The sequence below is a fragment of the Polypterus senegalus genome, chromosome 11, assembly GCF_016835505.1.
Source record: "Polypterus senegalus isolate Bchr_013 chromosome 11, ASM1683550v1, whole genome shotgun sequence".
Taxonomy (NCBI): Eukaryota; Metazoa; Chordata; class Cladistia; order Polypteriformes; family Polypteridae; genus Polypterus; species Polypterus senegalus.
In genome coordinates, this window is record NC_053164.1 from 108,665,921 (window position 1) to 108,687,888 (window position 21,968).

General features: G+C 37.9%; 1 pseudogene; it reads left to right on the forward strand.

The window, feature by feature from the left end:
* Positions 1-864: 864 nt before the first annotated feature.
* LOC120538593 lies at positions 865-20,135 on the forward strand (annotated as a pseudogene).
* Positions 20,136-21,968: the final 1,833 nt, after the last annotated feature.

Genomic DNA, 21,968 nt, shown 5'->3' on the forward strand with positions numbered 1-21,968 from the left:
GTTAGGGGCAGCCACCCATATATTGTTTTTCCCAGCTGCAAAAGGGTTTTATGAATCAAAAGCACGATGTGCATATTACAGAATCCAAAACAGAACTGGCTATAGTAGCCCAAGATGGAGGCTCTAAAGGTCTGGAGAGGAACTGATGTCAGCAAAGGGGCCGGAAACAGAAGTGACGTCATCAAAGGGGCCAGCTTTGGAAGTGACGTCATCAAAGGGGGCGGCTTTGGAAGTGACGTCTTCTGAGTCGCCGAAACCTTGCAGGATTTTTCACCAGTGCAGCCAAGTCGTCGATCTTGGTAGTGAGTTCACATTTTCCAGGATCACAGAAGGCACCGAAGGTTTGTAGCGCCACTTTCTTGCTAGACGCTTGGCTTTTATCTTAGCACCGGCTCTGCTGCCCCGATACCGCCTTCTTACCTCGTCAGGTAAATAGGGAACCACACCGGCATAAGCATTTGTTCTCAGCGCTTGAAGTTGACTACTTGAATAGACGAGTCTCAGTGTATAAAAATCCATCCCCAAGTAGTAAAAAGTGTCCAGGGAACGAGTCCACATAAAAGAAAGTGGTAGGAGTTAACAGTGAAATAAAGAAAAATAGAGAAAAAGGTGGAAAGATAAAGATAAATTCTTTAAAGGTAAAGTCATACACAGAGCTGCTGTAAAGGCTGCCACTCGCGTCGGCGCCTGAGTCATATAACTGATGTGTAACACATGTTAGGAGAGCAACGTGATTTAGAGAAAGTTTTCTTAAACAGGTGTCAGCACACACTCTGTGCATCATGGATGACTCAAACAAGGCCATGTTCCCCGGAGGAGCCTCTGGTGTTTTCAGCGCGTTAGACCTGATACACAGAGGTCACTATGAAGTCCATGGAGAAGACATGGAATCAATGCCAGCAGCAGGTTCCAGCGGCCAGCATTTTGCATTTATGCGAGCATCGGCTGTGGCGCCGGCTGGCGCTTCACATTCACAACATGCTACTTTCAAGTTCCCCTGTGACGTCCAAAACTTTTCAGAGGTAGGATGTGTCTGTTCTCTTGAATATTTTTCATATATAAATTACAGAACCAGCAAAATATAAAGGAACATAATTCTCTGGATGAGCATGAATAGGTGAATTGTTAAGAATAGCAAAACTGTGCTAGTCGAACTGGCCCAAGTAGCAAACAATCACTGAATGGATTTGTGGCCTGCTGCCTTTTACAAGAAATGTAAAATTACAGTGTTTTGTTTTACAGATCAGTGTTCCTTGCAGATGTGGTTGGTGGGAGGTTGATTCCCAACAGAATGATGGCTGTGCGATTCCTAGATTGTGTGGCTGTGCTTCAGGGGATAGTAGGAAAAGTTCAAGATGCCATTGGCAATTACAACCCCATTATTTTGACAGATGCACAGGAAAATGCAATTCTGGACTCAAAAGGCACAACAGGTGAGCCACAGTATTACAGCTAAAACCCATACTATGAGGTGTGGCAGAAAAGTAATGAGACTGGCAACACTGCAAGCAATCTGGCAACACTGCAAGCAATCTGGCAATGCTGCGCTGTTGTCCTTGATAGAGCATGTATATCAGTATCCTCCCATAGCTCAGTGCGAGTTTCAACTCCTTCCTTTAACTACGTGATTTTTGTGATTGCTATTAGCGAAGTTGTGTTTTTGGTTGTGCGTCACGCAAAATGGAACAGCGGAATTTGGAGCAACGTTGTGCCATTAAACGACAAGTGTGACGTTTGAAAAGTTAAAACAAGCCTATGGGGAACATTCTTTATCCTGAGCTCAAGTTTTTCGCTGGCACAAATCATTTTTGGACGGAAGAAAACACGTTGAAGATGAACACTGTTCAGGGAGGACTTCAACTTCGAAAACCAATGAAAACATCGAACGTGTGAACACTCTTGTGAGATCAGACCGTCGTTTAACATTAAGAATGTTGAGTGGACAATTAAATTTGAACAGATTTACCGTTTAACAAATTTTGACTGAACATTTGCACATGCGAAAGGTCTGTACCAAAATGGTGCCGAAAAACTGCCCTCTCCATAACAGAATTTTTGACCTCAAAAGTCATTCCTGTGGTTCCCCAGCCCCCTTATTCACCTGACCTGAGTCCGTGTGACTTTTTCCTAAACTGAAAAATGTCCTCAAAGGACGTCATTTCGGGACTTTAGAAAACATCCAAAAGAGTGTAACAGACATGCTGAAGACCATACCGGTTGAAGACTTCCAGCGCTGCTACCAACAGTGGGAACAACGTCTCCATCGGCGTGTAGCTGCCCAAGGGATCTACTTTGAAGGGGATAACATTGATGTTTGAAAAAAACAAAAACTTTGGTAAATAAAAAATCAGTCTCATTACTTTTCTGCCACACCTCGTATACTATGGAGAGACACTTCTTACCAGATTGTTTGTAACATTTAGTTTTAGGGTATTAGCTTCTGAACAGTTTTCTTTGGTTTTGTGTTTCATCCATAGGGTCACAGTACTGGAAACAAAATGCACGAAAAGTTCTTGCTGTACCTGAACAAGACTTTAATAGCCTCCAGGGAACAAAGAGGAGGAAACTGAGGTATGTAAATCAATAGAAATTTACATGCTATAGGATGAACAGCAATACAGAAGAATTAATTAGATTTATGTCTCATAATAGCAGTAAGACATCATCACATCTATCATCATTTATCAATCTAGTGATGTTCCTTTAAGCCAGTCAGTACCCATTGACATTTGATTTTCCGCTTGTATTTGTAGCAGCCGTAAAGATGATGATAGTGCCGGTTTGGGAGAAGTTGGTGACAAAATAGAAGAGTGGGTGATGGCATCTCAAAGTCTACCAGCTGTTACAGCAGCAATCAGAGAGCTCACTGATCTTGCAGTTACCCATAGAGTCATACTCACTGCTCCCAAGCTGCAGACCATCAAGGAGGGATTTAGCTGTGTGGTTTGTATGAGTATGTTCACAATTTTCATAGTAATTGCACTACATCTGAATTAACTAACCTTTTCATTATATTTTAAAACACTGTTAATTGTAAAAACATTGTCAAACCACATTCAAGCAATATTTTGGTCAAACTTATTTTTCACAAGCTGGCTCTTTACTTAGCGGTGTCCATTTAGAGACTGCACAGATAATCAAGATGCAGCTGTGATATAACATAACAATATTCACAAGCTCATATGCACATTTAGTTGAGCTGAAGTTGTCCCTGCTCTCTTGACTATTAAAATATATTTTTTCAAATCGATTACAGTGTAAGTGATAGGTGACAAATTTCTCTGTCATGCAAAACCTAAAAGTTCAGAGTTAAAACAGGGCTGCAGCTGCCTATGTTGAGTCAAGTAGAAATCCACCTGTTTATTCTTTTGGCACACCAACTTTTTATTTTTCTTGCTTCCCACAGACCTCAGTTAATCAAGAAAACCTATTCCCCTTTTTAAGAATAAATGTAAAAAAGCAGTTTTTGCACAGAAACAGGACTGCTTTTTTCCCCCATCAATTACATTCAAAGTAGTTAAAGAGAGGGACTTTCTCAGAACAGCATGAACAAGAGGAATTACTACATGACCAAAAACTTTCAGCATATTTAGGTATATGCAGTCTGTAAATGAATGTCATAAGACAGGCTTGAAACATATAGTTTGAACTAAGTTCTAGGTAAATGGATAACAGTCTGTTACTTTTCTGATTTATTTTTGCAGACATCATTGAGGAACCAGTTCTCTCGCGGTGCTGCAGAAGCATTATTGGCTGCAAGATGTGTGGAGCAGTGGCTAGAGACATCTCTGCACTGTGCAAAATGCAGGGAGGCCAACAACGGTGTTAACAGTTACTGGTCCAACAGCTGCATTTTCTGTGTTGAAGTCATTTTTTACAGAGGAGGAATGTGGTGTTTACACACACAAAGGTTTACATTTACAGTCAGTTGATCGTTTCCTGTCTGTTCTGTACAGCTTTCAGATGCAGCAGTTCATACGTTTATGAGAAAGAGCAGAGCTTCTGTGTGTGGTGTAAAGTCACCGTTTACGGCTCTAAAAAACATTTGTGAAATGTCAGGATTTTTTTCTGCAAAATGACTGTTCTTAGTTTGTCCTGTTCTGTTGTGAAGGGATCAACTCCAAAAGTTTAATATTCTTTGAGTGCAGATCCCAAGTGCTGCCTGTAAAGGTCTGCAGGTTCAAGTCCATGTGGCAAGAGCTCTAGAGAAATTCTTCTTTTACACCCAGGTTCCGCAAAGTGATATGGTACGCCTTTTCCTGTCAAAATAACATCAGGTGTTTAAACGTGGTCTTTATCAGGCTTGTAATCATTCTCACACTTTTTTATTTTTTACCTGGGATTCTATGAGCATTCCATGATTCTGCCACACTTGCAAGACCAATGTGGCACAGCTGGTAGGTCAAGTTAGACACACAGTATCGCACAAGGTTGTCCTCCATATCTATCTCCTCCTGGTCCATCAGCTGGAGTAGGGCTGTTTTCAGTGGATAGTTGACACGGTTGTTGATCTCAGGCCAAAGCCTTTCAACTGTGTGGTTAGCAGAAACATCTCTTAAATGTTTTACAAGTATATAAGTAGTAGTATAAGAATTTCATCCATCCATCCATCCATCCATCTTGCTGGAGCCAATCCCAGCCAACACAGGGCACAAGGCAGGAACCAATCCTGGGCAGGGTGCCAACTTTTGTTAATGGTACTAAAATCTTACTCTTCTGGATTAAGTCTGTAAATATGGCGGTCTCTCCTGATGGAAGTGATGATGTTGACAGCATTTCCTGCATGAACAGTGTCAAATAAAATTCCTTTCCATGGTCCACTTGCACCTGGTCCCACATACCATAGGTGATCACTGGTACAGAACAAATAATGAACATTTATTTTACTGTCTTTTCAAAGTATTTTGATTTTTGACCAATTAAAGTGGTTATTTTTGCATTAATTATTAATGTTGATTTGGGTTATTTGCAGTAAGACAACATTCCTACCTAGAATGCCTTAAATTTCTTTGTAACGTCACTGTCATGTTCAGACTTTGTAGATGTGTGTCAGTACAAATGAAAGATATGTGGAAACCCAAGAACTTTGTTCTGTTCACAAATGACCACAGTTTAACTGTGCAATAAATGTGAGTTGTCTGATTCATGTGCAATTCCATTTTAATTGTTCTTACTTTTCATCCAAACACCAAAAGGTATATATCTGTCAACATTAAGATGAAATACTGATTAAAATGTTTGGTAAGTTCTTATTGTATTATAATCAGGAACATGACACCAGAAACATTTGGTGCATTTCTCTATTTTAAATTCAAATATTATAAATTTGTGTGCCGGTTAAAAAACAGATAAGAAGTCATATTGGGCACTGTGAAATCACATTTGACATTTCATTATTACATGTTACATGTTCATCTAAACACTGTTAATAGGTCAGTAATAAAATAAAAGATTTGAGAGGTTGTATTAACTGAAAACATCTTCATAGATGGTCAAGTTGTTTTTGATTGGCATTGTGGAGTGACTCACAATCTTTTTGCTGAATCCATCAATAGCTAAAACATGGGTGACCCCGAACATTACAAGTTTTTTGTTTTGGTCCATGTGAAGCTTGTGCCCCATGTATTCAGCATGGTATGGTGTGGGATTAAGATTATGAGCTCCCTTAAAAAAATCACAAGAATAAATGACAGCTAATAGGATAAAGACAGATTTTATCATAAGCTGGAGAAGTGTCAACTAATTCAAACTCTGTATTCGGTGAAACAGAATTACCATTACAGGTGTTATATCACAAATAGGACTTAAACAGCTTTTGAATACAGTTCTGGCGGAAGATTACTGAATAACATACTTGACGTCTTGCTTCATGATAAGGTTGATTCACCTCCCTTAAAATTGACCCAATTCGTCCCTCTGCAGCATATATCCCTTTTGTGGACAGATAACCCTTCATCATTTTGCAGCCATATATTGGGCCCACCTCTGTAAAATTAAGTTCATGCTAGAATAACAAATGTAAATTACCTTGTTCTAAAAAGAAATGTGTAACCCTAAAACATTATTGTGCTAATTAACTGTACCAATATTAGTGACAGACATCTTTTAAATAACAACCTACCACCTGCAAGATGCATGAACACACACACACACAGTCTCAAAATAATAAGGTGTAGGAAGAGAGTGCCTTACCTCATTTATAGCTTTTGTAACCTCTATCTGCAAATGTGTATCAGAGAGTCGACAGCCCGAGATTTGCTCAGCACAAAACTTTCTAACATTTCTCACAGAAAACCCTCTCGCTTCTTCATGTTCATATGACAGATGCTCAGATATAATTTTCGAAGACAGACCTTGTTTTGCCATCTCTAAAATCACGTCTGAGTACTGTTCCAATGTCATAATGATAGTCCAGTCTACACACCACTGACCAGTGTTTGCTGCAAGTGGCGCATTACCTGACCAGATTGTTGACCTACAAAAACTTCCAGTTCAGACAAAATAAATAAAGGGCATTTTCTCGTTTTTCTTTTCTGATGTGGGAAAGAACAAAAGGAAAAAAGTAATTGTTTTGCGTTTTTCATTTTTCTCTTTTAAGTTGAAAATGAATAAGTGTCTCTTTCTCTTTTTTAAATGATATTTTCTGAAATGAAATTTGAAATACCAAAAAGTACACAGACTTAAAACGCCTGTGTATCATCCCACCATGGTGTTGGAATCATAATCGTTGATGTTTTCCAATGACAGTGTTACTCTGGCAGAACTAGCTTTAACAGGGAGATATGGGTAAAGAAATCAATGTTATCAACATAGATACATTTTTATTTATTAATTCGACTGTTGTTTTTTAATCAAATCAATGTTAAGCATTAACTGACAAAGGGGAGAACCTCCATTCTCAATATACAATAATGTGATACATGAACTACCCTGAAGGTGTTCTAAATGCAAACATTTATTCATTATATATTATATTGAATTATTTCCCCATCTTTTTCTTATGTTATAAGAAATATGTATATTTTAAATGTAAAATGGAATAGAATATTAATGTTTCAATGACTACCTAGCTGATGGAAGGTTTTGTTTTATTTCCTAGAATTTGAGGTGTTAATAAAACATTACAGGCACTTTGTTAAACTTCTAATGAATAAGGTAGAAATTAATTTGAAAATTTAATTAGTAGTGAAAATAGCAGCTTAAAAAATATAACTTGGATATGTATAAGGAAATTGTTTTTGTTTTAAGATAACATGTTAAAAGATATGCTTTATATATTTTAGGATTACACCTGCTGAGCTAAACAACTTTTGAAATTATTTAAAGGAAATAAATAATTAAAATTAAAAATATAACATTTTATATAAATTACATATTAACCTTAGATATAGTGAAATTATCTGTCACTCTGATAAATGATTATAAAAGCTGAGACAAAAACATAAAAAGGAGAAATATGCACATACCTGAATAGTGTTCTATAATTATTAAAGTGAAACAGGGAATGTGGTGCCTAACTGTTTTTGCTTATTTTACCCTTTTCTAAAACTAATTAGGAATTTACAAGTCCAATAAACCGTGAGTTACTTCCCTGTCTTCAGCTTCCTATGCTGAGTAAGAGATGTTTCCATTAAGAACACTGATGTTTCATTACCTTTGTAAAAGAATACACAAAACAGCATGAAAGTTTTGGGAATTCATCCTGTATACTTTTGAGCTCAAAACAGAACTGAGGAGACAACAAAAATGGCGGATGTATATATTCAGAAGACATGATTTTATGGGAGAAAGGTACTTTGGGGACTGGAAATTACATCTGAAGGAGATGGGATTTTGAGATCCGAAAGAGGAAGTGATGTTGGCTGTCTTCTGAGGAGCGGCAGTGGCTTTAGTTTTTGTAAGCAAGCCTCTTAGGTTTTCAGTGAAAGTAAAATTACTTGAGTTTCCTGTGTACAATCCTTTCCTTCTTTTCAATTAGACTTACTCCCTCTCTGTTTGTCTCTCTCTCTCTCCACAGCTGGTGTTTACTAGTGGTCATGACTGCAAGAATGCCTTTGCCGGCCCACTTATGTGTAATATTAGAACAGCATGATGTTAGAAAAATTACTCTTCCTGTTGGTATCCCTGAAGCTGTTGACGATTTTCTATCAATTATCATTGACAAATTCCAGGTTCAGGGTAATTTCTGTCTTATGTACTAAGATAAAGATTTTGAAAATGAGTTTTTCACTCTGAGTAGAACAGATGAGGTAAAACACAAGGGCATGGTGAAAATAGTACAGATTGAGCCAACAGTCACCCTTAATTTAAGCACATTGCTCTACTTCAATGACATCTGACCTGTCTGAAACTTCAGGCCCAGGGGATCAATACTCTACTGATGAAAGCTGTTCAGCTAGCTCCCAACATACAATTCTGCTCCCTGCTGCATGTCGTTGTGATCCTTGGCCAGCTCCATTCAAAATACGTAGGTTCTCTCATGATGTAGAAATGATTCTTCAAGAAGCAAATAAAGCTTATCACGTTGATGGAACACTTCCAAAATGCAAGTGTTAAATCAAAAATTAAGCAAGCTCTTGCAGAATCAATATTCTTCTACACAGCCTATCCCACAGGTCTTGAAATATTGAAGGTTTTAGAAGCTCTTATCAACAAATTCCCATGTTTGAAGGAGCCTGGGTCCATTTCAGGAATGTATGGCTGGCAGCAAAGCCTGAAATATAAGTTGCACAATTACCGTGCAAAATTTAAAAATCGAAAAGTATCCTTCTCTTTGTCAGATGCATATTAGGGTCCACGGGCCTTATTTATAAACGGTTCGTACGCACAAAAATGTTGCATAAGAACATTCCACGTTCAAATCGCAATGTATAAAACCTAAACTTGCCGTAAAGCCACGCACATTTACACAGTAGCTCATACCCTGTTGTACGCAAGTTCTCTGCTCAGTTTTGCAGACTAGCGGCACCCAGCGTCAAAACAGTGCTACTGTTCCTGTGTGGTTATCCTTTCTTTTTTAGATCCACATCCCTGACGCGGCTTTATAAATACACTGAAATTAACCGCATATTATTTATTAGTTTAATGCATCTGATTGTAATTAACTTGTAACAATATAATGGTCAAACTATAACAAATACCATAAGTGCTTTAGTGTTGTTACTCTCACTGTACCTCAGATCCCACATCAGATCATCTTTTTCCATATTACTCTCACTGCACCACTCGGAGTATTTATATCACTGTATCTGAGTGTGAATCACAGCTTACAGCAGCTGATCGGAAAGAGAATTATCGGTATACAGCATCAAGCACACGCTGCCTCAGCCATGCTGTCTATTTGAACTGCTCTCATATGAAAAATGCTTCAGAGCCTTTCCTGTACTGACCTCGCAGTTCAGAAACAGTTTTATCCCCAGAACTCTAAACGCACTCAATCAGTCCATCAATTGCTCCTTGTAGAACTGTTTGTACTTATTAGTACAATCACCTCATTGTAAACTTGCACTACAGTTATAACATTGCACAACCTGAGCCACTTTATAAAGCGCGTATATACATATGATGACAATATCAATTTTAAGATGAAATGCATATGCATATGTTATTATACAAATAAAACTTTAACTACACAGTGCCGCAGCGCTAGCGAGCCGCTGGCACTCCGTTCACGGATTGTTCCTGCCTCGCGCTGTATTCTTGCTGGTGCTGACGTGACACTGGAAAGTTAGATGGATAGAATAATTAAACACGTACTACGAAGATATTTCGATATTCCTTAAAAGTTTTGAAGAATCTGCGTTCTAAGCTTGCAGATGGCTTAATGTCTATTACAGAGCTGATTGTGTGGCGATTGGGTATTTGGAGAAAGAAAAGTAAGGACAGGAATTGGAGGTTAGTAGGTTTGAAAGAGACAGTATTGCTACAATAAAGTACTTCATCGAAGGTAGCACACGGCGCAGCAAGCATCTTGCGTGAGACATGAACAATCACTACGCCACCGTGTTCCTATGTTTAATGACATGCTTTAACTCCTATCATCATGAAAATGATATCACTTATAATATATATTTTAATTATTCAGAGAGCTGTTATATCATGAATGTAATGGATTCTGTGTCCAGTTGGAGGAAGAGAAAGCCCGGAAGCACATAGTGATTCACACACATAGAGCACATAGAAGATCAAATATAAAACAAAGCATTTAACGTGCTACTTTAGTTACGATGGGATTTGAGAAACTAGTAAATTAAACGATTTTAAGATTAAGTTTATGATGTTCTACTTTAATGACACAATAAACTACATGATTAAAGTGGAAATTTAGAGATTAAAGTTGACATTTCATGCTTTTTTCCCCACTGTGTGGCTTTTTTTTTCTCTGTACCCAAATAAGATTTCATATGACACTCGGACGGTGGGCTACGACTCGCCTTTTCACAGCGACTTTGATATCTGACAACTTTTTTTTTTATTTCGGGCACTGTGCAACTTTGTGAACATGAGCTTTCAAGTTTCTCTGACACGCTATGTCACTCGATCAACTTCCTTTTGTTGTTTATACCACTGTTTAAAACAACAAATAGTGCGTTTTTCTTTGCTTCCACTTTTGTATTTGCTGAAATTCTTCTATTTTCCCTCTTGCTTTTGCCATTGCCTTTTCACAGATGACTGAGTTTAAGCGCTATTTATATTGATTTGCATATTCAAAGAGGTGCAATTCTGGGAGGAGTTGGGGTGGGACAACAGGCGCGTGCATATGCATTACTTTTCACGCTGACCGGGATATACAGTGGGAGCCACGTCAAACAGCCGCCTGGAGCATGACAGGTCCATGACAGGACCATGACAGGACCATGCACGATCCGTGCACGGAATGTGATCCCCCGCGATGACGCAGTTAACGATGCCCCGCCCCATAAACGCCCCCATGCGCTTTCTAAAAAGATGGTTGCAATGCTGTATAATCCCGCCAGATGGAGCATTGACTGCTTCAGTTAACTGCAGTGTCCAGGAAGCCCTATACCGTATCTTTAATATACTGTATAGGCAGTTCTTGTATTGTCAACATAGTTTCATAAATAGATGACGTGGTAAAAAAGACAACAACAAACCGATTAATAAAACAGATTTGTTAAATCACTCAATACACAACCCATGATGATTATGCTATTTATTATTAAATAATGAATTAATAAAACTAGTTAGTAAAATATTTTTATTCTAGACTATAAGTGAAGAAAAAATAAAGCAAGTTACAGTAGGCGGTTGATACGACAGCTTGCGTGGTGCAATGCTAAGAACTGCTGATTTCCGATCCGTGCTATATAAAATCATCACATTCAAATATTAACAATTCCCACACACCCTTCCTACATTCACGACATGTGTACTTGTTGCAGTGTACACATCTCTCTGTGCTATGGTTCCTATTACACTGAATGAGCACCTGACATTGTACTTTCTTCCCTATATAAATAACATTCGAGTATAGCGTCTCCAAATAAATCACATTCGAGCTATAGCGTCTCCAAATAAATCACATTTGAGTTATAGCGCGTTTTTATGTGAAAACAGCATTGTCAGATTTGGGGGGGTGGGGGGTGGGTCGTGAACGCGACTGAGAGAATGGAATTGAATTTAAAAAAAAAAGCTAACCTTTACAATTATCATGCATTTACATATTCGTTTTCAAATAATATTGCATTATTATATAGGAGCTTCCCTGTCTGCCTATCATATAGTGCCTTTCCTTCCTACCTACCTATCTATATATCTATCCCCTTAGCTGTTTTTATATATCTATCATACAGTGCCTTCCCTGTTTATTTATATATCTAGTGCCTTCTCTGCCTGTCTGTCTTTCTGTCTGATTGCATATAGCGCTGAACTCACTGCTCTGTGCTATTCTGTCCTCTGCATGTCCTGGAGTACAAAAAAAACAGCACCATACAGCAACATGTGCGAACTGGCAAGATCGGGGAAAAAACACGCGGTCACTGATTACAAACCGCAAGATGAATGAAAGAGACAATATATGTAAAAACATCATCGCACTAATGCAATATTATTTGAAAACGAATAGCGTCAGATCGGGTTTGAATATGCGCCCGATCTGACGCTGTTCGTTTTCAAATAATATTGCATGTACTTAACTATTTTCGAATAAAAACATACATTTGATTTCAGTCAGTCTGTAAGAGCCAGTGTACATTACGGAAGCGTATTAGGGCCACGGTGAAAAAAAAATACGGACACAGTGAAGAAAAAAAAAATCTAAATGTCGAGATTAAAGTCGACATGTTGACTTTATTCTCGACATTTCCACTTTATTGTCGCCAATTATGTCGAGATTAAAGTCGACATTTCCACTTTATTCTAATAGTTTATGTTGTCAGTACAACAACAACAACAACAACAGTAGAATGTCGCAAACTAAACTAAATCTTAAAATGAATGTTTAATTTACTAGATTTTCTCAAACCCCGTCATTAATTAATGTAGCACATTAAATGCTTTATATTAAGTGTTCCCGACCCAGTTAAGTTGTGTTTACACGGATTACTGTAGAAACGGAACACACGTGAAATGCGTGTATTCCAAATAATGATCTATTATTTCCACTCTAAAACTCCACTTCACTCCCAGATAATCAATCAAGGCATGAGCTGGGAGAAGTTTGTGCACGTTTTAAGTCGTTGGGGGGATGGAATAGCCGACTCGGAACCAGTGGTGCGCTGTCAGATCCGGAAATCTCTGCATGACAGTCTCGTGCACCTTCTCTTTTAAATTCTTGGGCAATTTGGCTTTGCCGTTTGTCCCACTCCAGTTCAATGTAACCCATGGGTCTCAATCACAAAATCAGCCAACACTGTAAACAGATGACACAACAAATTATATACTCTGAAACGTTCATTTGAACATTTAAAAATACAGTATATACAAAAACATAAATATAAAACAATCAACTATTATTGTTAAAGTCAGTCTGCTGTTCAGGATCAAGTTTACGGGCTTCGTTTAACGTTGAAGCACTAACGCCAAAGTGCCACCGGTGTGTGTGTGTGTGTGTGCGCTCCGGCATTCGTCAGGTTTGTCTGAGCTGGCTTTAACACAAACACATTTGCGCCAGCAGGACGAAAAAACATTTTAGCACCATCTAACAGTCAGTAATAAGGAGAAGTCAGTACATTCTCCGTTGAGATTTCTCACATTCCACTCCTCCTAAGTTTGTCTTTTAATGAAGTTCTAAGAAAACTAAGAAAAATATTTTGGGTCACTTAAGCACGAAATAGCACGGACGCAAATGATCAAGATTTTAATTGTTGTTGTCATTTTCTCAAACATGATTTTCCAACTTGGCGTTTATAAAGATTTAGACAGACTGAATTTAAGAATGCACCCCTAGTAACCTAAAAAAACACACACACACACACCGAAGAGCAAAGCGGAGCTGCATTCACACCTCAGACCGTCTTTTGTCTTGTAAATGAGGTATCCTAATTCACCTTCCAATCCCCACCAGCACACACACTCTTTGTCTGTACTGTACACTGTTGCTGTTTGTTAGGGCACTTGGTTATACAGAGTACTTTAATGTATAAAACACTTACTTCCTGGTTTGTTTTATTTTAAATATAGCTTATTACCTTATTCAGCAAAATAAACAATGTTATCTTTGTGTTAATTATTAACGTATTGATGTCTTTTAATTAAGGACAAAAATAGACCATGCGCTTGTGTTTAGGACTGCTGAACAGCTGTGTTCATAGGTTTAATCAACGATAACAGTTAAAGCATTTGTGGATGAGAGGTGTGTGTGTGTGCGCTCCTGCATTTCTCCGTTGGCTTTAACACAAACACATTTGCAGACAGGTCTAAAGAACCCTCCCCGCAAAAAACACACACAGAGCAATTAGCACCATGTCATAGTCAGGATTCTCCACTGAGGTTTCTCACCTTCTAAGTTTGTGTTTGCTCTTTTGATGGAGTTCTTAAAACCCAAAAAATTATTTATACTGAGAAAAATTATTATGGGTCACATAATCACAAACACAAACTAGCACAGATACATATGATCAAGTGTTTAACTATTGTTTTCATTTGTTTCTATGACCAGTAATAATATTAATAATAATTATTATTGTTAGCCCAACTCTTTGACTATTTAAAACAAAGGCGTCTCCCATTTTTGCCCATTTACTGTAAGTAGTTGGTTCAAGTAAATGTTTTTTTTAAATACCCAAACAATCCCCCAACAATTAAAACACGCACACGACTTTAGAAATAAAATGTATTCTTCCAAAACTAGTCAATCGCTTCTTAAAACCGTTCTCACCTCTCCGCCAGTGTCTTTTGTTAATCTAAATGTGCTGATAAAAGAAAAGCTGCAAGTAGCCGGCTATTCCATCCCCCGAACGACTTAGAACGTGCACAAACTTCTCCCAGCTCATGCCTTGATTGATTATCTGGGAGTGAAGTGGAGTTTTAGAGTGGAAATAATAGATCATTATTTGGAATACACGCTTTTCACGTGTGTTCCGTTTCTACAGTAATCCGTGTAAACACATTTTTAAAACAGAAACGTTTTCATATTGTAGTAGTAAATGACAAAATGTAAGCATAAACTATATAATGTATGAAGCCTGAAGTCCAAATATCAAACACTTTCACAAAAGGAACAAATATAACAGAACAAGTATGCTTTTATTCAAAAATATAACTGCAGAAAAAAAACGCCTTAACATGCGACATTGACACTTGTTTATTGTGACTGCCTCCGTAGCGCAATTGAATCAGCTCCGACTGGGAGTCAGAAGATCGTGAGTTCGATCCTGCACCACTTTGTTTTGAGAAGTAAACTGCTCTTAGTCTTACTATTTTAGAATAAAAACATGCATTTGATTTCAGTGTGTAACAGTGTAATTTATGATACTTGTAAAGGTTAGTTTTTTTATTCACTTTTCATTCTCTCAGTCGTGTTCAGGATCCTTCCCTACCCCCCATCTGAGAATGCTGTTTTCACATAAAGATGCGCTGTAGCTCTGCAGTGTACTTGTGACTGCATTCTCGTACCAATGCTTGCGAACTGAAGTGCCTGCATGCAGTTTTCGTGGCATTACACGTCTATTTTTTTGAGCATGCCCATGTCGCTCAAACACAGGAACATATGTTGGTGTACAAGAATAAAAAACAAGTGCACTTTTATTCTAGACTATAAGTGAAGAAAAAATAAAGCAAGTTACAGTAGGCGGTTGATACGACAGCTTGCGTGGTGCAATGCTAAGAATTGCTGATTTCGATCCGTGCTGTATAAAATCATCACATTCAAATATTAACAATTCCACACACCCTTCCTACATTCACGACGTGTACTTGTTGCAGTGTACACATCTCTCTGTGCTATGGTTCCTATTACACTGAATGAGCACCTGACATTGTACTTTCTTCCCTGTTTAAATAACATTCGAGTATAGCGTCTCCAAATAAATCACATTCGAGTTATAGCGTCTCCAAATAAATCACATTCGAGCTATAGCGCGTCTCCAAATAAATCACATTTGAGTTATAGCGCGTCTTTATGTGAAAACAGCATTGTCAGATTGGGGGATCGTGAAGCGACTGAGAGAATGGAACTGAATTTAAAAAAGCTAACCTTTACAATTATCATGCATTTACACTGGCTCTTACAGACTGACTGAAATCAAATGTATGTTTTTATTCTAAAATAGTTAAGTGCATGCAATATTAGCGTCAGATCGGGTTTGAATACACGCTGTTACAGAAGGAGTCAGCTTATTCAGTGCAGCACTTTCAACACAGTACATGCAATATTATTTGAAATGAACAGCGTCAGATCGGGCATATTCAAACCCGATCTGACGCTATTCGTTTTCAAATAATATTGCATTAGTGCGATGATGTTTTTACATATATTGTCTCTTTCATTCATCTTGTGGTTTGTAATCAGTGACCGCGTGTTTTTTCCCCGATCTTGCCAGTTCGCACATGTTGCTGTATGGTGCTGTTTCTTTTGTACTCCAGGACATGCAGAGGACAGAATAGTACAGAGCAGTAAGTTCAGCGCTGTATGCAATCAGACAGACAGACAGGCAGAGAAGGCACTAGATATATAAATAAACAGGGAAGGCACTGTATAATAGATATATAAAAAACAGCTAAGGGGATAGATATATAGATAGGTAGGTAGGAAGGAAAGGCACTATATGATAGGCAGACAGGAAAGCTCCTATATAATAATATAATATAATATAATGTTATAATTATAATAATAAAATATAATGTTAAAATCACGTGATTGCAACTCAGCGCAGCTAAATTGCTGGCGTGTGTTAACGTGTTCTTGAGAACAAAGTGCCATCTAGTGGTGGAACCAGGTAAATGAATAAATAGGGCATGAATGGGCGTGTTTACTGTGAAATCTTGACATGCCTTCTGTCAGTAGAGGGAGGGGGGGATCACGGCGTGCATAGGGCAGCCGTACGCCATTCGCACGCCATTCACACGGCCGCGGCTATTTGACGTGGCTCCATCTGTATGTAGCGGAAGAACGTGGAAGTTGGCGTACACACAGATTTATGCGTCTGAATTTTTTGTGCATAAGCACATTTCCGCTTTTGTCGGTACGCCATGTTATAGTGTGAATTCTACACACTGCGTTATACATGAGGCCCCAGGTGTGAGTATGGATTGATCCAGTATTGGACCACATATTGTACCTGCATAAAAACACACTTAGAAACACACACTTTAACCACAGAGATGGACTAGACTGCATCTGATCTAACTTTTATCTGAATATTGTCTTGGATATGATGGCACATACTTGCAGAGCTATATTCTTTGTAACACACACACACACACTACGAATAATGTATGCTGGACAGGTAAAATATGCATCTGAATCCCCATACACATATTCACATCTGAATTCTTATCACTTTATCTCAAAACGATGAATGGATAGTATATTCAGAGTTCTTGATCGATATATGGTTTCTTCTTAGTGCTCTCTAGTTCTTTATGGCCATTTTAGAATTTGTGGCTGTACCATTCTGAATGTTCTCCTGTTCTTATGAAATTCCATTACTTACTCATTAGGTCAAGAAGGAATTCAGAAGAATTACAACTGTTCGCCTGGAGCATATGTTTATGAGCAGACTCGATACATATACACCACGTCTTCTTGAACTCATTAGAGCCAAAGGAGAAGTGGCTGGAACTAAAATAAGACCAATCTTGGATACTTTGAATGAGGTATATATTAATGTAATTAATTTGGTATGTTCTTTACTTGGTGTAACAAGATGTGTAGTAGTATTCAAACCTGCAGCCAATTCCATCATTTTTCTGAATAACAAGAACTACAACAAATATTTATAGCTTTAACAAAATGTATATCTACTATTAGTTAACACAGCATACACTAAAAATAATGGTGGTGGAAGAGTTATGCCATTTGCTTAATTTTGGAAAAAGGCACTGGGCATTTTGTTCTAGCATAGAAGGTACTGGTTGCTATGGTGTCCCTGTCCGACTATGATGATTTTTTGAAGAATACACAGTCTGAGTATCTTTAAAAGCTGTGAATGACAGATTTAAACTAACCAATTGGTCAAAATCACCCCCAAGCAGGGTGTAAAGCTGTTATTGCTACAAAGGGTGGCTCTACAAAAATACTGGAAGTGCATCAAGTCAATATTTATAAAAAATGCATTGCATATTTGCATATTTATAAAAATTATGTTAATGAGAATATATTCTGAACCAAAACATTGACACTTTCAATTATTTTGCATTTTAATGCTTTGAATTTAAAATATAACAGAAACAGAGTTTAGTATAAGAAGTGTAAGATTCATAATCTTTAATTATACAGTACTATAATTAAGCCATATTCACTCTAAATATATTTCTTTTCAGAACTCAATATTGAAAGGAGAACAGATGGAATTATCCAGTGCTTAATAGAGTACCTCAGAGAAAGTAATGAGGAACTTTTCCAAGACTGCCAGGTATGGCCTTTAATTTAGTCTACTGAAGGAATTTACTCGGTTGTACAGTAAATACTTAGGAGTACAATTATGTACTGCATATAGAATTTGACAAAGAAATAAACATAACACATCATTATATTTGTATTAATCTGTCACAGGAGGATAATCAAGATGGAAACACTGAGCATCTCTTGAAGATCCTTGTCATCCATAGTGCCACTACAGAGGATCCAATGGATTTTGCCATTATTATTGAAGGCTGTAAAGTGCTGACTAACTGTGGAAGCAGAGCCAAGGGTTGTATCCTATTAATGGGGTTTATTTATGCTTTAAATTTAGTCTACCCAGAAAAGCTATAGTATACATTTGAGTTTTTCCAAAAGGTTTTCCTTGACATTGATGGGATAAAGCTGCTCAAAAAAGTTCAGACACTAAAAAACAAATTGCTGGCTTGAATGTAACTACTCAAGTTAATAATGGATAAATTCTTGTTACTTTGTTAAAACGTCATTGTGTCCTAAAATATTAAAACACTAGGTGAACTTTAGTTTTTGAAACAAAAGCCTACCTCGCCTCTAATTTGTAAACATGTATTTTGTTTTTTGTAACATTTGTCTGTTCGGAAAATCAAAGTTGTACTACTGTTGCATGATAAGGGTAGTAGTTATTATGACAATTTGCTTTTTTGTGTATATTGATCATTTTTCATGTGCCACAGGTAAAGCTCTACACATTTACAGTTTTATGGTCAGTGGTTTCATACTAGAGTGACAGAAGTGTACATTGTGGTTTGAATTTGACTTTTTTTAAATTCTGCTTTATTTGAATTTTTGAATTAGTGTCAGGGCTGACAAGAACAGTAACAAAACTGTTAAAAACTGTTACCACCCCTCCAATAGACCCGGCCCTGCAGTCTCCCCTGCAGAACCCTATAGTCTTCTCTTCTTTGAAAACGGTTCAGCCTGTCCTTCCATTTTACAGAAGCTTTTTGTCACCAGGACAGATGGTCAGCCATCCTGTGTCCTTGCCAACTAGTTATGTAATGCCAAGCTCAACCACTTCCACTGCAAATAATGTGCTGTTAGATCAGCAACAAGTACCAAGTTCAATTCACCCAGTTGTCCTCTCTGAAGCCACATCTACAGCCCATAGTCTAGTGCTCCAAAACAATTATGACACATTAATTATTGACCTCACACCCAAGAAAAAAACAGAAAATCTAGTATGCCAGTAAAGATGGAAAAGGAAATTATTAATGTGGTTTAAGAGTTTGACAAGGAAGATGATGAGGGGATGGAAAATGAAGGCACGATCAATAACAACTCAGACTGTCCCCATCTTCTGCACAATCATCAGCACCCTGATGCAATTAACAGTAATCATTGCCAACATTTGGATAAGGATAAAATGAGTCCCAGCCAGGCTTTGAAAAGCATGCTTTGTCAGGATCAGGATGACAGGCGGAGCACTGGAGGGGAATTTGAAATGTCTTGCATGGGGAGCTTCACTTCAGAGGAGCAGGACCATGATAAGGACTTTAAGAATGATTCAGAAGCCTCAGGGACCAAGATGTGCTGTGGAGATCCTGATTCCATGGAGTTGGAAGACTTGCAATGCCATCACCACTATCACCATCACATTCAGCAATTGAGTGGTAAAGACAGAATGGAGAAGGAGCAACTAGAGCAAGATGAGGAGGACAACCATTTGAGGGAAAAACTGGAGGATAAGCATGAGTCCTTGCCCTTGCCACATCAGCCAGTCATCAAGATTAAAGAAGAGCTGACTGACCCTACTTATGACATGTTTTACATGAGCCAGTATGGCCTTCACAATGGAGGAGCTATTGCAACAACAGCTAGCGCGGCTGCTTTACATGAGTCCTTTGTCTCGTCCATGGGCTTTGGTGGCAGAAAAAAAAAATCTCCCTCCCCTGAAGGTGACCTCTGTTCCAGTCCCGACCTCAAGATCTGCTACATGTGCAAGAAGAGTTTCAAAAGCTTGTGCAGCGTTAAACTCCACTACAAAAACGTGCACCTGAAGGAGATGCACGTCTGCACGGTAGCAGGCTGCAATGCTGCTTTTCCATCGAGAAGAAGTCGGGACAGGTTAGTATGACTAAAACTTGCACTTGTTACTTTTATTGCATGGTGCCATGCCTATTAAACTCATTGCAGGTGTATCACTAATTCATGTTTCTTAAATATAACTATGGCATTGAAGAGAGACTTGAAAGGCATTTTGGGACACATGTCAAGAATTTCAATTAGGAAGCTTATACAGTAAATTGTCATTTTTTTCACTGTTAGAAGATCTGGAACTCAACCATAACTGAAAAGTTTGTCATGGAAATTATAAGAGTGCTTAATTCTGAGGCTATAAATGAAATTCTCCATCCATCCTTTCAGGTTTAGGGCTAAAATGGGCACAGCTGGTAAGTTCTCGATTTGGAAAATTACTGTTAAATGTAAAACATCCACTCATTTTCTAAATCTACCTGGTTCAATTCAGGGGTAGCATTCAGCATGTCCTCAAGGGGACTTCAGGGCACATCTGTCCGTTCTAAATGTAAAAAAACAAATAACACACATTTGATAGAGTGCTTCATTAACCAGGTTGCAGCAGAGTGGCTATAATTTTATTTTTACATCTGCGGTTTCCAAGGTATTAGTTCATGTATTCAATCTGAAATGAAGCCTCTACAAAGGAGAATATCTGCCAACAATTTCTGAAGTTTTCACATGTGAAAAAGTTGATGACCTCATAGTACTGACCAGAATTATTAATGATCTAGAAATTACGTGGGGTAAATATTTTGGGGTTGAAAAACATTTACCCAAGACTGTTCAAATAAGTTACTCATTAAAAAAGAAGACTTTTTTGGCACTTTTTTGGAATTAATTAGAGGGGTTGTTCTGCCCCACATCTTGTTAGTTGAGACTGTTATTTGTTGAACTGTGCTCCCCCTTCATCTTGTCATTTATTAACACACCAGTCAGTCACATCCCACACTCACAGTGGTACTATAAAAGTCTATGAAACTCGCATAATGCACGTAGGTCCCATAATTAACATTTGAATACAATACACCCCATGTGTCTCATGTAGGCACCCCTTTATCTCTGTTTCAGTCACATCCAAAACGTATCCTTAGGGTATATAAACCCCTGGATCTGGTTAGTTGTGGTACGCAGCAATTTGAACCTCTGTCTACGCGCTTCTCTTTGTCTTGATCCATCCATGGAAATCACTCGCCTTGTAAGTGTCTTTTAAAGCTTTATTGTTTAATGTACACTGTCTGCTATGTCTTGCTTTGTAAATCATTCTTTATTGTTTTTGATTGTACACATACAAATGCCTGTATGTTTCTTTTGTATATATTTCAGTTTACAACGAAGTACATCCAGTAAAAGCCTTCAAGATAGCTCGCTCACCCCTTGTCGTTTTTTATGTGGATGTGCTGAGCTGTTTAAGCTCTCTGCGGCCGCATTGCACAAGACAGTGCAGAGTGAGGCAGAAAAGGGGTAATTCCTATAGGCTGGTATTATTCGTAAAGATGCAATGAAAAGCAAATTCTAGGCTATTAGTGATTATTGATCTTTCTTCTGTCTATTTGCCTGTTCCAGAACTTTATTTTTTTCCTGTTTCTTCAGCTTTCAATTTTCTTAATAAATCGATAAGTTATTCTCCCTCAACATACAGTATTTCACCTTTCTCAATGAGCTTAGTTTCAGAAACAAATCAGATTAAACGTACATACACCCAAATTCTCTTTATGTTTAGTTGTTTTAATTGGTAACATGATGTACTGCAGCCATGAATATCCAAGTAATGAACCTATAAAGACAGTGTCCTTTACGATAACTAATTTTAACTCACTTTTATCGTTTCTCTAGACAAACAAAACCAGTGCAGCACACACTGTTTTGAGCTGTAGTAAAAAAATAAACA